The sequence below is a fragment of the Cyrtonyx montezumae genome, unplaced genomic scaffold (assembly GCF_038088225.1).
Source record: "Cyrtonyx montezumae isolate F1298 unplaced genomic scaffold, pur_monq_1.0 scaffold_23, whole genome shotgun sequence".
In the NCBI taxonomy this organism is placed as follows: Eukaryota; Metazoa; Chordata; class Aves; order Galliformes; family Odontophoridae; genus Cyrtonyx; species Cyrtonyx montezumae.
The window spans coordinates 4,417,270-4,431,705 of NW_027071970.1; positions in this window are offsets into that span (position 1 = coordinate 4,417,270).

Genomic DNA, 14,436 nt, shown 5'->3' on the forward strand with positions numbered 1-14,436 from the left:
GTCAGATCTCCCCTAACACCTCTATTTCAAACCACTGTCTGCCAATGCTGCTTGGACTGGGCTAGCCCCAGCATGATGTCAGCCAGAGTAGTCTGGAAATGGAAGCAGTGAATCTAGATGCTACTGGTGCCTCTCAGTCCAATACTGAGCAATGCTGACAGAATGCAGCAGGAATAATTTCCAGCTTTTCACAGCTGGCAGCTACTAAATGACTATTGGAGGGGGGGGGTAGTGAAAGTCTGTTCAATCCAGGAGCATTTGGAATTAGGAAGAGTTGAAATGAAAGTTCACCAGATAACCATCAGCTACTGGTCATTCCCTCTTCCCATTTGCTTTGCAGCTGGGCTGGAGGCTCCACTGAAGGCCCTGCTTCATGGAGAGGTGCTGGCACCCTGGTGCCGTGTGGCCAGCTGTGCCTGAGCTGTTCAACCAACTGTGTAATTGAAAAGCTTTTTGATTTTTCCCCTCCTTTCGCAAACAGCGTGCGTTTTGTTCTGCGGCATCAAAGGCCAGGAGCTGGGAGGAACAATGGGTCTGCAGGAGCCCTGGGGAACAATGGCTGTACCTGCTCCTGGGAAGAAAGCAGGTACTTGGAAGAACAGAGAGAGCTCCCAGTTCAGCAACACAATTGGCCTGATCTGGAAATCTGACTTCAGAGATCTACACCTTGGCATGGTCACCCAGAGAAACTAAACCCAGCAGGGCTGCTACTGTAGACTGAGCTGAGGGACGATACAGCTCATCAGTGCAATGATTACTACTCTACTAGGAACTGATGACATTTTTGAGTGTTGAGATAGGATGCAGCAGTGGAGGACAGCATTTTCCCTGAAAATGGGTGGATAATGTGCTTTGTCTAAAAGGTGTTTTACGGCTTTAAAGCAGCAGGATCTTCCTTGTCACTTCTGCCCCTGAACAGGAAGCCTTTGCAGCTAAGAATAGTGCATACAAGCGCCTGCTGTGCTCACAGCCACCATGTGTTTCAAGGAGAAATTTGGGGGAGTTAAAAGCTCTGAGCATCTTTTCTGGGGGCCCATGGACCTCACAGTTTAGTTTCCCAGGAAGGATTCCCACTGTCTTGCATTTGGCTGAAGTGACCGAGTGAGATTTCCCATGTGTGACTTTGGCCAGCTTGGATCCAGGGAGGAATCCACCTCTGATCCCTGAAGTTAGATGATGCAACTCACTTGGAGTCTCACTGATCGTAAGTGGAGGTGTGTTACTCTTCCTGACCTCCCAATCTCCTCTTCAGTGCTGTTCTGGGAAGAAAGGTGGATGCTTCTGGATATTGGAGTCATTTCCTCAGAAATGACCCAGTGGATGGGACTGTTGTAGGACTTTCTGGCTCCCAGGTGCTCTTGTGAGCACTATCATTTCTCTGCTGTGAAACTGCAGTGTTTGCCACTGAGTCCCTGCTGAGTGACAGGGAAGTTCTACCCAGATCTCAGAAAATCAGAGGTTCATTTTGAAAAGCAGAGTCCTTAACAGTGCATCAAACCAAATGAGCTGTGCCAAGTGTGGGGCTGAAAACAGTATTGTGATGTTTTGGCAAATGAAAGGCAAAGAAATCTTGATTTCCAGGTTCAGAGTAAACTGTGTAAAGATGAGGTTATTTGGAGTGCAGATCCGTACTGTGTGGTCTGAGCCTGATGCACTGAACTCCAGACCTGGAACTGTGGTTTTTGGGAGTGTCCAGCTGCTCTCCAGAGAGGTGACTCCAACTTCTCTAGAGTTCTGAGCAGCCTTTAAGCCTGCTGGCTTGGACACTGAAGCACCAGAGCTGCAATCACTCAGGCTTTGTTTGCCAAGGATTTACCTGGAGCCCTGAGCAACTCTGATTTTCTGCTTTACCCGAGGCAAGGAGATTAGATAACAGCTTGGAATGAGAGTGAAGAAAGTCCATGCACATGGAGTATCTTGCTGCCTCAGCTGTTGGTGAGGTTATGGGGATGCTTTTTGGGCTGGTATTAGTCCAGAATGTTACTTCCAAATAGGGGCTAAGCATATCTTGGTTCAGGACTTGACTTTGCTGGAAAACTTGCAGCTGCATCATTTGGGCATTTGGCATCACCTGGGCTGTGGAAGTCTCATGTGCCTGTGCTTTGGAGTTTCAAAGGGTGCAAGACTGTGAAGAGTGATGATTTTATCCAGGAGAGATGGGGGGAGGCCTAATAAAGAGATAACTGACTGGCCTTGATCAGTTCTATGAAGAATGCAAAACAAGCCTGGGCCATCTCAGGGTAAGCTGCACTCATGGTGCCTCTTGAACCCATGTCCTGTTATTGTTGGTATGGAACGTGAGCGTCTGGGCCAATGAAAATAAGGAAGGCGGCTTGACAGACACAGATTTTATCTTTTGAGATTCGTCATGACCTTTTCTAGTGTTTAATAAATAAAGTTGACTCAGGAATTGGCAAGTGCCCTATAACATGCAGTCCCGGTGTCGGGACTCGGCAGAATGTTCTGCTTAGCAATGCACTCTGTGAGCTTTGTTTGCCAAGTTCCTATTTTGGAGGTGTGCTGAAGGGCTGAGCAATGGCAGATGCTGAACCTCCTGCAGGCAGGTGCACTGGGCCTGGCATCTCTGCCCATGCTGATCTGGGCTGGATGAAGGTCATGCTGATGCAGCCTTTTACTTCTGGGCAAGAAAAAGGAAAAGAATGTCTTGCAAAGTAAGAATGCTTCTTGTGGTGGTGTGAATCCTGGGGCAAGGAGGACTTCCATCCTTCTACATTACTGTATAAGCCTTCAAGCATTTCAGTCAGCACTGAACAGTATTGCTTCCTGTATTGCCTTGTGAGCAGCTCTGCCATGCACTCTGGATCCTGCGATATTAAACATCTCCATCATCCAGAGGATGTGGCCAATTCTGCAGGTGACAGGGATGGCAGCTCTGAGGCTTGCGTGCTGCCCATGAATCCCTGCCAAGCCTTCTCCTCCGCTAACCCTGACTGAGAGCAGTCACAGCGATCCTGAGCTAACCCTGGTGCAGGGGCTGCGAAACACAGTGCTCCTTTGAATACAGCTGGGAATCATTTGCTGCTAAACTTGAAGCCCTTTTGTGATGGTAACATATCAGACTGAAGTTACTCTGCAGAGCAAAAATGCACTGGGAAGGTGGAGGTGAGTGTGTGTTCCCCATCCCAGAGAGAGCACAGTGGGTTCACAAAGATTATGGCTGAGCCAAAGGCGGACTGAGGAGGGCATGAGTGCTCAGCACCTTAAAGTAAAGGACAACTGGCTGCTTCATTTCTGAGGTGTCTGCCATATGGGAGCAGTCCAGTATTCCAAGTGTTTCCTGCCTTTCTTTATATTCATGCCAAAAGCACTAATAGAAATAGGGTGGAGACAAAAAATCTCAGACCCTCCTGAAGATCATCCTCTTAATTCCAGAAGGATCAAAATGCTAAAGGTTGCATTAGAAAAACAGAAATAGTCTTTTCTCCCACCATTGGTAACTCAGTGCCACAACTAAAGCTGAGAGTCAGCTGCTTTTTCTACAGCTGTGTTCGTTCTGATTTCATGAGAAATAGCATTTTGATTTCCTTCCAGAGGAAATATACAGTAATATCTCTGACTTGCACTGAGACCTTCCAGTCTGCAGCACTAACCCATGTCACATTCAACTGCAACTGAGTTAAACCTGTGATCCCCTTTTCCATATAGACTGAGCCAACACTTGGGAATTGAGGCTTTTTGCTATAAATCTTTACATCTTGCTTCCCTGAGCACTTAGTTCCCATGCTGGTTCCTTCCCATCTTCTGTTCTCCATGTGCAGGTGATCCCACTTTTCCTTCCACGCGAGGCCCAGGCAGTGCAAGAAGTTTATCTAAGATGCTGGGGCTGTCTGTCCCTTTCCCATGGTTCAGCACTACCCAGACTTTCCAAAAAAAAGTATAGCAACAACGTTCCTGTAGATGTTCACTGTGTGGCTCTGGGGTATGGGCTGTGCTGTCTGCACGCTAACAGTCTCCACTTCCCTTGCAGGAGGACCAGCACTTGATCTGGAAGCACCATGTGGGATTTATGATCTTCCCAGGACGAGTTGGATGGTTTTCTTCCCATCAGAAGCATGAGGCCATGCTCTGGGGTCAGGATGTCAGTGACATACAGATGACAGGGAGCCCTGAAGCCTGCATGTGAATCAGGTCTTGGAAGAGGCTGTGCTCTGTCTGCCTCACAGATACTTTTGCTGTCTCTGAAGGAAGGTCCTTGTGCACGTAGCCACGCAGTTGGTGTTCTCCAGGTGGCTGCTCTGCACCGGACGTGTGCCAGTGCTGCAAAACACGTGTCCTTGTTGTGCTTCCTCGAGATGCATCTGCTGATGTCAGCTTCCAGGTAAGGCACTCAGGGACCCACTCCCTCTTGGCATCCGTGGCCTTTGCCCTCTCACGGTCCTAAGGAAGTTAAAAGTGACCCAAGGCTGTTTATTGCTGAGCCTTGGTCAGTGCTGCAGATGGGGAAGCAATGGCAGTTTTCCAGCAGGTGAGACCCTCCAGGCCAACTAGCCAGACAAGAAAAATAAACACAGGAAATAGTATCCGTGCAGTCAGATAACTGAGAAACAAGTGACCGGGAGCTGTTCTGCTGTGTGTGTGTCGGGGGGACAGAGCTTGGAGCAAGCAGATGTCAGGCCTTGTCACAGGGAAAGGGCCTGGGTGTGGGTGACCTAGTGCTTGCTAAGGGCAAAGACTAGCTGGTACTGGTGTGGCTGCATAGGCAGACACTGCTGTGTCTCACCTGTGAAACCCATTCCCTGCGTTCCTCCTGTTGGCCTCTGCTGTGTCGCATGTCCGCAGGTCCTCTGTGCTTCCCAGAGCTTTGTCACCAGTGCTATTGCTGGGCAGTGTTGTGGTGAGGCATCTGCTGCTCCATCCTCTGCCCAGTGAGATGGAGAAGCCACCTGTGGTGCCCAAAATAGCTCTGCCTGGGCAATCCAATCCAAGTGGTGCTGGTGGAGGGAGGGATTCCCATGCCTCATAAAGAGGCTTTTGTTGGGAGGATCTAAGCTGAGCTCCATGCCTTGCCAGCTGTGGAGAGGAGCAGATGGATCTGCAGTATAAAAATAGATGGAAACAGACTTGTTCTGCCTCTTTTCTTCGCCAGCACAGTCCCAGAGGTGCCTGGTCATCTGAACCAGCACAGGGAACTGGGTGCTTTGCAGCTGCTAGCCTGCCTGGAGCCCACTAGCTATTGTCAGAGACAGGAATTTATCTCTGTCCAGTCCCATTCCCTCTACAGCTGCCGTGTGGACAATCTTATTTGCTCACAGCTGCTGGCAGCGTGTTACATCCCATTTCCCTGGAGCAGTGCAAACAGGAGGAGAATATTTCTATGAGATACCATGCCCCCAGGCTGCTATACCCTCAAGAAGCAGGGCGTCATTCTGTGACTGTGTCTTTTGGTTTTTCTCAGGTTAGCACCTCAGAAAATGGACTGAAGCCTTGTCAGTGTCACTTGGGCACCACTTTCAATTCAGACGATGAGTAGATTTTGCAGCAGTCAAGATCTGTGCACTGCATGTGAAGATTTCACTTTTTTCCAACCCAGCTGGAGGGAGAACATTTTGGAGCACTCTGATCTTCATTGCAGTTCCACATGATGTGACTGCTTGTTCCAACCCTCCAAGGATATCACTGAATCTGATCACTAGCCACTGTCTCTTAGCCCTGAGCATTACAGCATGTGGATGAAAGGAGAATGACCCCCATGGATGGCTCCTGGCCTGGTTCAAACCAGCGCTTTCTGCCTGGGCTTAGAATTCAGTGATGTTGGTGCACAAAAGGAATTTGAGGCTGCAGTAGTGCTCAGAACAGAGCAGTCGATATGTGGTCCCTCTGTGCTGTGCCTGCACAGCACTGCAAGCCCATCAGTCCTGGAGGTGTGCTTGCATTCAGCTCCTTGCTTGGCATCCCCACTCCATCCCCTCCTGCTAACTGAATAAGATTCACAAGGATGTCTCCCAAACAAGCTTTTGTAAGGCACTAATTTGATCCACTCTGGGCATCTTCCTGTAACGAATGTTCCTGAGGTAATTGAAGGTAAGGTTGCATGTGTGGGGGAGGAACAGGGCAGGACTGCTGGCAGAGGTAATTGGAAGAACAGAAGAAAACCCTTTTGTTCCCGTAAATCCCGACTTTGTCGTGTCTCTCTGCACTCTCTGTCTACCCAGCTGCTACTTGTGCTATGTCTTGAAGGTGCCTCCTTTCCTCTGGAGGGGAGGCCTCTAGCATGGCTCCTTCTGTGACAGTTTCTCTGTGGGACTCTTCTCCTCCATCCCAGACCCCCATGCTCCCTTTAGTACGGGAGCCAGGAAGCAGCAGCAGCGCTGAGCCTTAACTTGTGTGCAGCATTTCCTTCTGCTGGCTGGGGGAGCAGAAAAGGGCTGTCTGAAGGGCTTGTTTTCTTCTAAGCAGGATTGCTGGATTTGCAGAGTAGAGGCAACTGCTGTTCCTTCAGTGTAGGAAGCAGGTGTTGAGGGAAAGGTAAATTCTGAAGCCCTGGGCTGTCAGAACTGCAGACAGCATGTTACCAGTGATTTGCCAGGGAGCAGACTGGGAAGCATCTGCTGTGCATTACAATGGTAAACTTGACATTTCACCCCTGACCGTTTCTTTCTTTAGCTCCTTAGCGTTTGGTATTTACAGAAATGTTGGTTACTAACGTGGTTGGAATCGGCTCCCACAGCACCCATCTCTTCTCCAGCAATTGTCAGCAGAGGTCTTTGAGATTCACAGGGAACTGTGTCACACGTGCAGCAGATGGAGGTGTCACGAAAAGAGCTGGGAGGAAGCCTTCAGGATAATCCAGCCAGCACAGCAGAAAAGGTAGGACCAAAACCAGTGCCTCCAGGACACTATCCAGGCCTCACTCCTGTCTCTACATCCCCAGTAAAACTCTGGATTCAAACCAGAACGTGAACTAAACTCCTGGTTTGGTATCTGTCTCCTACCTGTGCCTAATGCACTTGGTGTGGGCTGTTAACAGCCAGGCTGTACAGCTGGGAAGCAACCTCCAAAATGTGGCCCTTCTTCAGCCCCAGATTTGGGCATCTGACGCTGTGTAGGAACTCAGCAGCGTTTGTGCTCACTGACAGTCATTTCTAATTCCTCTTTGGTTGTTGAACTCCGGCAGGTTTAAGTCTGATGTTGGAGGACAGAGAGCAGAGAGAGCTCCCTCTGCTGTCTGTGAGATTTCAGGCTCCAACTCATTTGGTCCACATTTCCCTTTGGTGGAAAGCTGTGGGTAAAGCAGCTTGTTCTGCTGACTTCTTCTGACCCCAGGCAGATTTTCCCTCTCTTAAATAAGGCAGTGATAGAGACTCAGTTGTCTTCACCAGGACAGTTCTGAGATGGCTTTACCTGGCACAGTCTGAAACCCTTTGGAGGTACTAAGAAATCAAATAGGAATGAGGGTGACTATGAAGTTTTCAAAGCAACTATGCAACCTAAAAGCAAAAATGCCTTTAAATAATCCAGTCAGTTTAACTCCACATGCTGGGTTTATTAAGGTTGCTAGCCCAGGTCCTTGTTCGTTCTGCTGTAGACTGAAAATGTTTTGGTTAGTTGAACTGGATGATGCCTTGCCAGAATACAGACAGAAGGTGGAGTGGGTGGCAGCTCTTCTCTGCCTTGGACTGGTCCCTGTGGCCTCTTGCTTCGTTTGTGCGGTCTCCTTTTTCTTTTGGGGGGTCATACCCCTCGTTTGTGTTACAGTGTTTTTCCCTCCACTCTCTCTGCAGGCTGTGTTTTGGAACTGCACACAGGAAGACCTTCCTGTGTTTCTCAGCAGCAGCATAATCAGTGCTTTGTTACGGTATTTCAGCTAGGTTCCCCTGAAGAGTGAGCAGCTCTGGTCAGTAGAAACAGGACTTTCTTGCTCTCACTACTGTTTTTCTTCAGCCCTACTAAGCTGCTAGCATGTCCCAGCACGCACAAGATAACAGAGGCTTGATAAACCCAAAGGGCTCGTTGTTAAACGTGGTAAGTCATCTTAAGAGGCCTGGCATTAGTCTGTTTTCAATGCTTCTCTCTGTTATTTGTCATGGGTTGAACAGCAAGATGATGTGTCAGAACAGTCTGCAGCATGAGCAGAAAGTGCTGTGCTACAGTTCTTTGTGAAGCCCAACAGCAGCCACTGTGATGCTTCCTGTGTCTGATTGGTGCTGAACCATCAAAGAGACGTTTTCAATGGTTTAAACTGAGCTCTCTGCATTCAAGATAGGAAATGATCTCCTTAAATGTGTCTTGCTCTAAGGTCTAGCCCTTGCTTTGCTGGCGGCTGTGCACGTTGAACAAACCAAAAGAGAATGCAGTATAAAAAATAAATAATTGAATTAGCTATAGAAGTAAGACAAAGGAGTAACAGAAACAATAAGCGTCATTGTAACAATGAGTCTGAGTTTATCCAGACCATATGGAAGCTGTGGATTTTGAGCAGGCAGCTGAAAGACAAAATGGCAGTCATTTCAGTTTTGAGTGTATGAAAGTAGCTGCAGACGTACACAGAGGGTAAATATATATGGGTGAATAAAGTTCAACCACTGGCAAATCAGAACAGGAGGAAAAAATAAAATGAGGAGGTCTAAAATGGGATGGGCTTTATTGCCTGGGATGTGAATATTTTGCTTTACGCACAAGGTGGAAAGATGAAGAAAGGCCACAGGCTTACTAATTATTTGCAAATTGCAGCATGTCATCTTTCCTTCTGTCTGATTTTCGCCACTGTTGGTTGCAGGCAGCAATATATGTACGTGCTGCGTTCATCCATCTTCCTGATTCTTGGGTTAAATTGCACAATCATTATGAATTGCATTTGCAGGCAACCTTGGTTGCTTCCCCTCAGCCTCTGTCCACCAATCTGTGGCTCCAGGGTCTTGCCTCTAACATTTTGAAACTGTAGTCAATCAGAGGGACTTTTATTTATTTATTTATTTATTTATGAAAGGGACCAAATAATGCTGCTGATTCTCTCACCTTTTTAGTCCATCATTTTGCTCAATCACTGTGTTGCAAATAAACATTCATCTAGGACTGGTAATTCAAGATCTTGTGACTCAACATGACCAGAGAATGGTTCTTTGTACCTGTAAGAAGGGAGGAATCCTTCCACTAAGATTTTGCTTCTAGCCTTGGGGAGACCTTCCGAACCAAAACCTGCAGCTTTGTGTACACAGAGCTCTCCAGGTAGCTTAGTGCTGGTTCATAGAGTGCTTGCTTACAGTGGAAAATTACGCTGCATTAGAAGGGAGCTTTGAAGAACTGTACTAGTTAATGTGAAATTAAACACTCAGCGTGAACAGGAAGAGCAGAGATAGCATGAACCAGCAGATGTGACAATTAGGGCATTGTATTTTGGTACAAGGAATGCAAGGGCTGAGTGAATCTCAGAAGTGTTGCAGTACCTGAGGACCACAGCCGAACTCAACGTTGTTTTGAGTGCTGAGCAGCCCTTTGGTATAATTGCTTCTTCCCTCCCAAAGCCCAAACATCTGGATTTATGGTGACAATAGCAATCCAGCAAGGAAGGAAATGAAAAACGGTGCCCCAGCAAGGAGGCCGGGCATGCTCTGAGTCACTGCACATTATGAGAGACATTCTGACATCCCGTAACAACTGTCCCATCCTACAAGAACAGCACCAGTGCTTCCCTCCTCTGCTGGGAACCACTACTCTCAGTGACAGCTTCTCAGCAAAAAGATCTTTAAAAGCCCCTCTGCCATAATCTGTAAAACATGATCCACTAGCCACTCCCAGTGTGAACTAATATTAACCTCTTCCACATTCCCTGTTCATCAGTTTATTCATTCACTTTCTATGTTTTAGTTGCATGCTAATTTTTACCTATGGCAGCATACTCTCTAGGCAGAACATATGCCCCTTATGTTAAAAGACCGTAAACTGTGCCTAGAGAGGATGAGGTAGTAGCAGAGAGAAACACTATCTTTCTGGGATGCTTCTGGTGTTTGGTGCCTCCTGAAGGAGGCAAAGGGACCCTACTTGCATGTCTGTGCTTTTGCTTGAAGCACCTGATGCTTTTCTGATGAGTCAGAGGAGAGGAGGATGGATGGATAGGTAACCATTATGTGTCCTTCCTCCATTTTCTGATTAACACAGGAGGTGGGTGCTGTGTTAGAGAGGCTTCTGAGGGCACAATGTGACAACTGTTTTGTGTTGTTTTATTATTCAGTACCTGGAGCTGAGCTGATGCTAATGGTTGCCATTATGCTGAGACCAGGAGGAAATGAACAGTGTCAATATGTTTGTGAGCGACTAACTACGGCTTTCCATGGAACAACATTTGTAAGAGGTGAGTAAATAGAAAGTGAAACATGGGTATGAAGCTTTTGCAGGCTCCTTTCTGCTCTGCAGAATTAATCAAGTCAAACACATGTAGGGAGATGTTGTAGTGTTGCATTTTGACAAGTAGTGCCTTTTTTTCTGCTGCCATCAGTAAAGAAAAAAAAAGGGTCCTTTTATTGTCCAATGGCTATGATTAATCTGTCTGATCAGCTTGATTGGATTTGTTATGGTGGCTATGAGCTAGTGGTTTATGGGACAGTGTGCTATCTTAGCTCTCTATACATGCATGCCCCAGTTATCCTTCACACATCTCTGCTGCTCTTTCTTTGTTCTCCTCTTTCTTCCCTCTATGAGGAGACTGCATCTTGCTAGTGATCTGTCCAGGAAATGTTACATTTCTCTCCTGTTGTTTCCAAAATACTTTTCTTTCTGGGATGTAAAAACGAGAAAGTTCCCTTGTTCAGAGTCCTTCCCACTCAAAGCTATATCTTGGAGAGGAAAGAAGCAAGAGCTAGTGTTCATGTATTTGCCAGTGATTTTAAGTGTTCCTGTACGAGATCCTACATATAGTTGACATGGGCTCATTTGTGTGTTGGTTGATTGCCTCCGTTCCCATCAGTGCTTGCTCTCCACTTTATCTCACTTCCTTAGCGCCTTCATACTCCTATCAAACTTTAAAATGGCATTTTTTAACTAATCCTTTGCTGACACTAGTGGCCTTAATCATAGTTTGTGTAGAGGTTGGGAAGGCTCCTCAAGTAAGGAATGTTCAGTCCCAGAGGTCATGGAAACCAGCCAGGAATTTCTGCTCTCCTATTCCCAAGGGCATGAAGAGTCTGCAGAAGAAAACTAGAAGGTGAATGTTTCTTAGCTGAAATGTCATTGACCAGAATTTGAGATGTTTTCCAAGACATTTCGAGAGAGCAGTTTGGGAATTGAGTGCTGTCTTAATGGAGGAGAAGTGATAGTTTCAAATGGGAGTCCGATGACATAACACAGAAAAGTGTCATTTGAAAAAAGAAGTCATCAGGTGTTGTCTTCTCAAGACTTTGAACCCTTTGGTATTTTTGTCCATTTGATGTATGTGTGGAGCTTGTTGAGAGAGATGGATGTTAAATGCCCAGGTATCATTTCTTGCATATTTGAACATAAAGTGTCAGAACAGGCTAAAAAGTCATCTAATCACTGATGATAGTGTCTTACTCTGAAGGAGAAAAGAGGTGACAGTGGGACTAAAATTCTGTCTTTTATATAAGAATGATATCTTAACAGCACTCGTGGGAGGAAGGACATGCTCAACCTAATAGGATAATGGAATAATATGTTGAATATTTCGACTTTGACACAGACCAGCTGGTGGCTGTAGACACAAATAATCTAAGGAAAACAAATTTTGAAATATTTCAGGAAACAGCTATACACATGCAGTGCACTGTGTGTGGGGTGACTTCTGTGTACGAGAAAAAAGATAAATCCCCTCTTTTTGGCTGTGGGAGGAGTGTCCCACTCATTCCAGGAAAAGAATAAATTCCATATTTAATGATAATTGGGACTATAAATTCACTACAGTCTTTTCCTGTGGACTCACAGAATTCTCCTTCATGAGGCCGGACCAAAGGTCCTTGTGGAGTCTAGTTGGTAAGCAAAAGAAAAAAAAAACATCTCAAAACCAAACACAAAGCTCTTCTAGAGCTACTATGAGAAATTTCCTTAGAAATTACTGATATATTAGTTTTTGCTCGGCAGGACAGTTATGTCCACCAGTAAGTCCTCTGCAGTCTTTTCCTTTCCTTCTTTCTCCTTCCATTATATTTTGTGATTCTGGTCTCCGGTTTCCCTAGACTGCTGTCTCACAATGAAGTGGTTAACATGGACTTTTTATTTTATTTTTCCTTCATAAGGCTGCTCAGAGTTTTGCAGCCCAGTGAGATACTTAGGTAGAACATAACTGCTCTTCTCAGATCTTTCATTTCAGGTTCTTTACAGATTCCAGCAGATGCTATTTCAGCTGCTCCATTCTGTTCATGTGTGAATTATTTTCTTTGAAACTGTAAAAGATAGAAAGGCATTTTTATTCCTAAATTAAAGCTCAGATCCTGAACTGGAGTGCATCAAGCAAACCACAGCTAGTTGGTGGATGGATGCATTACCATTATAGATAGAATGTTTCTTTCAGTGCCTCTTTTGGATGAAGAGTTGTGCATTACCTTCAGGCAATGTGTAAGGTCTGTACTTACAACCTATCTGGCCAAGTTTCAGGGGGTTGGGTGACATTCATAGTAAATGGCTCCAGGTTCACCCTTCTGTGACTAAGAGCATCAGGACTTGAAAGACAGTATCAATGATACAAGCTGCAAAAGAGCCTTTGAAAGGTGCTGAAGATGCCTTGATGTCTTGAAGAGACATCACGTCAGTCCTCACGTTGGCACTGCAGATTTGCCTCTTTCTTTCTCTCATTACTATTTTCAATAAAATTTTTAGCTCATGCCATTACAAGTCAGCAAACGTGTATGTGTTTGGGCAGAGGGACAGAGGAATGTGCTACACTCTTCATAAAAGCAGCTTCCTTCTTCCTTATTTGCCAGCTGTGTGTCAGCAGCAAGTATCGCTTTCCTTTGAAAGAATGGCTTGGTAAAAGGTACACTAATGAGATGTACTCCATTGAAGAGTTATTTCTGGCACAGACAGAGCTGGAAGGAAGTCAGCATTACATACACACACTCTTTGGCCTGGGAAGGTCTGAGAACCCTTTAAGTACTTGGCTCAGAAATGGCTCTCTTCCTTTTATCTAGGAGATTTTTGCTTTCCTGTTAAGTTAATTAAGCTTCTGTTTTGTCTTCCTCATGCCCTTTTGCCAACATCTAGCTTTTTCACGCGGACGCTAGTTCAATAACCATCATTTATAGTGTAAAGCATAGGTTACTACTGTTTTTCTGCCAAATGCAGCTGCAACTATCTTCCTGATTTCACATGTTGCTGCGAGCCGGAGATACTGGCTTTTGCTACACAAATGTGCCATTGAGGCCTCACAATTTCCCCTCCATGAGCTGCCCTTAAATCTTGTCATGCTTGTCGTCTTCCCACTTCTCTGAAGAAAGCATTTGTTTACACTGGGCAACTGATTTGGATTGCAGCAAAGTTTGCAGTTCAAGTGGAATATTACTTCTGATTAGCACTGTGTATGCATACTCCCATCGTGGAACAAGAAGCTGTTTGCTTGGAAGACAGTTTCAAAGCAGATCAAGTTATTTTGGAGCAGAAGTTTGCAAGCTGGGTGTCAATGTATGTCCCTGTACATCTCCTCATAATCTTCAGTCGGGGTTCTTGTCTGTTCAGTGGTATGCATCAACAAATGGGACGATTCAGCTGAAGGGATGAAGCCACTTTTCCCACTCTTTATTAACTGCTCTGCACAGGCTTTGACCTGCTGGGAGAATGTTCAGTGCCTCTTCTTGTATTTACCCATTAAGCTTCTGATTCATGGGCAAGTTGAACAAATGTCTTCATTAGGTTTGTTTGAATAGTATCAAACCCAAACCCACACAATTAGAAGTATTGAGTGTTGGGGTTGGACTAGATGATCACTGGTGGTCCCTTCCAACCCCTACAATTCTGTGTTTCTGTGAGTCATTCGACCAAACTTTCAGCCAGAGCTGCTTGCCAATAGAGGCAGGGCTTTGAGGCCATCTAATAAGCTCTCCTGAAACAATTTAATTCTTTTTTCCTGAAATGCTTTTCAGTGACTTCTTGTCTCTTTTCTCGAGGGCAGGGTAAGCCTCCTGTATTCTGCATTTGTTTTTACCTTGGATGGCTCTGAGGTAGATATTTGGGATTACTTTCCATTCACCCCACTTAATAGACAACTAAATGACTGAAGATTGTCCTTTTCATGTTTTCAAAGTTCTGTGTGGTATTCCTATCAACCTTATCAAACACTTTTTTCAGAGTGCTCAGAACTCACATACAGCCTCCTCTCAGAGGGGAACTCCTTGGAGATTTTCAGGTTAGCCATGCAGTAGGTTCAAGTTTATCTTTCTCAAAAATTGATTATTCGATCTGAATTTAGATGAATGCTAAAACCATTCTCAAACAATATTCTCTCTAAGGATCTCGCAGTGTAAAACACCGTGTTTC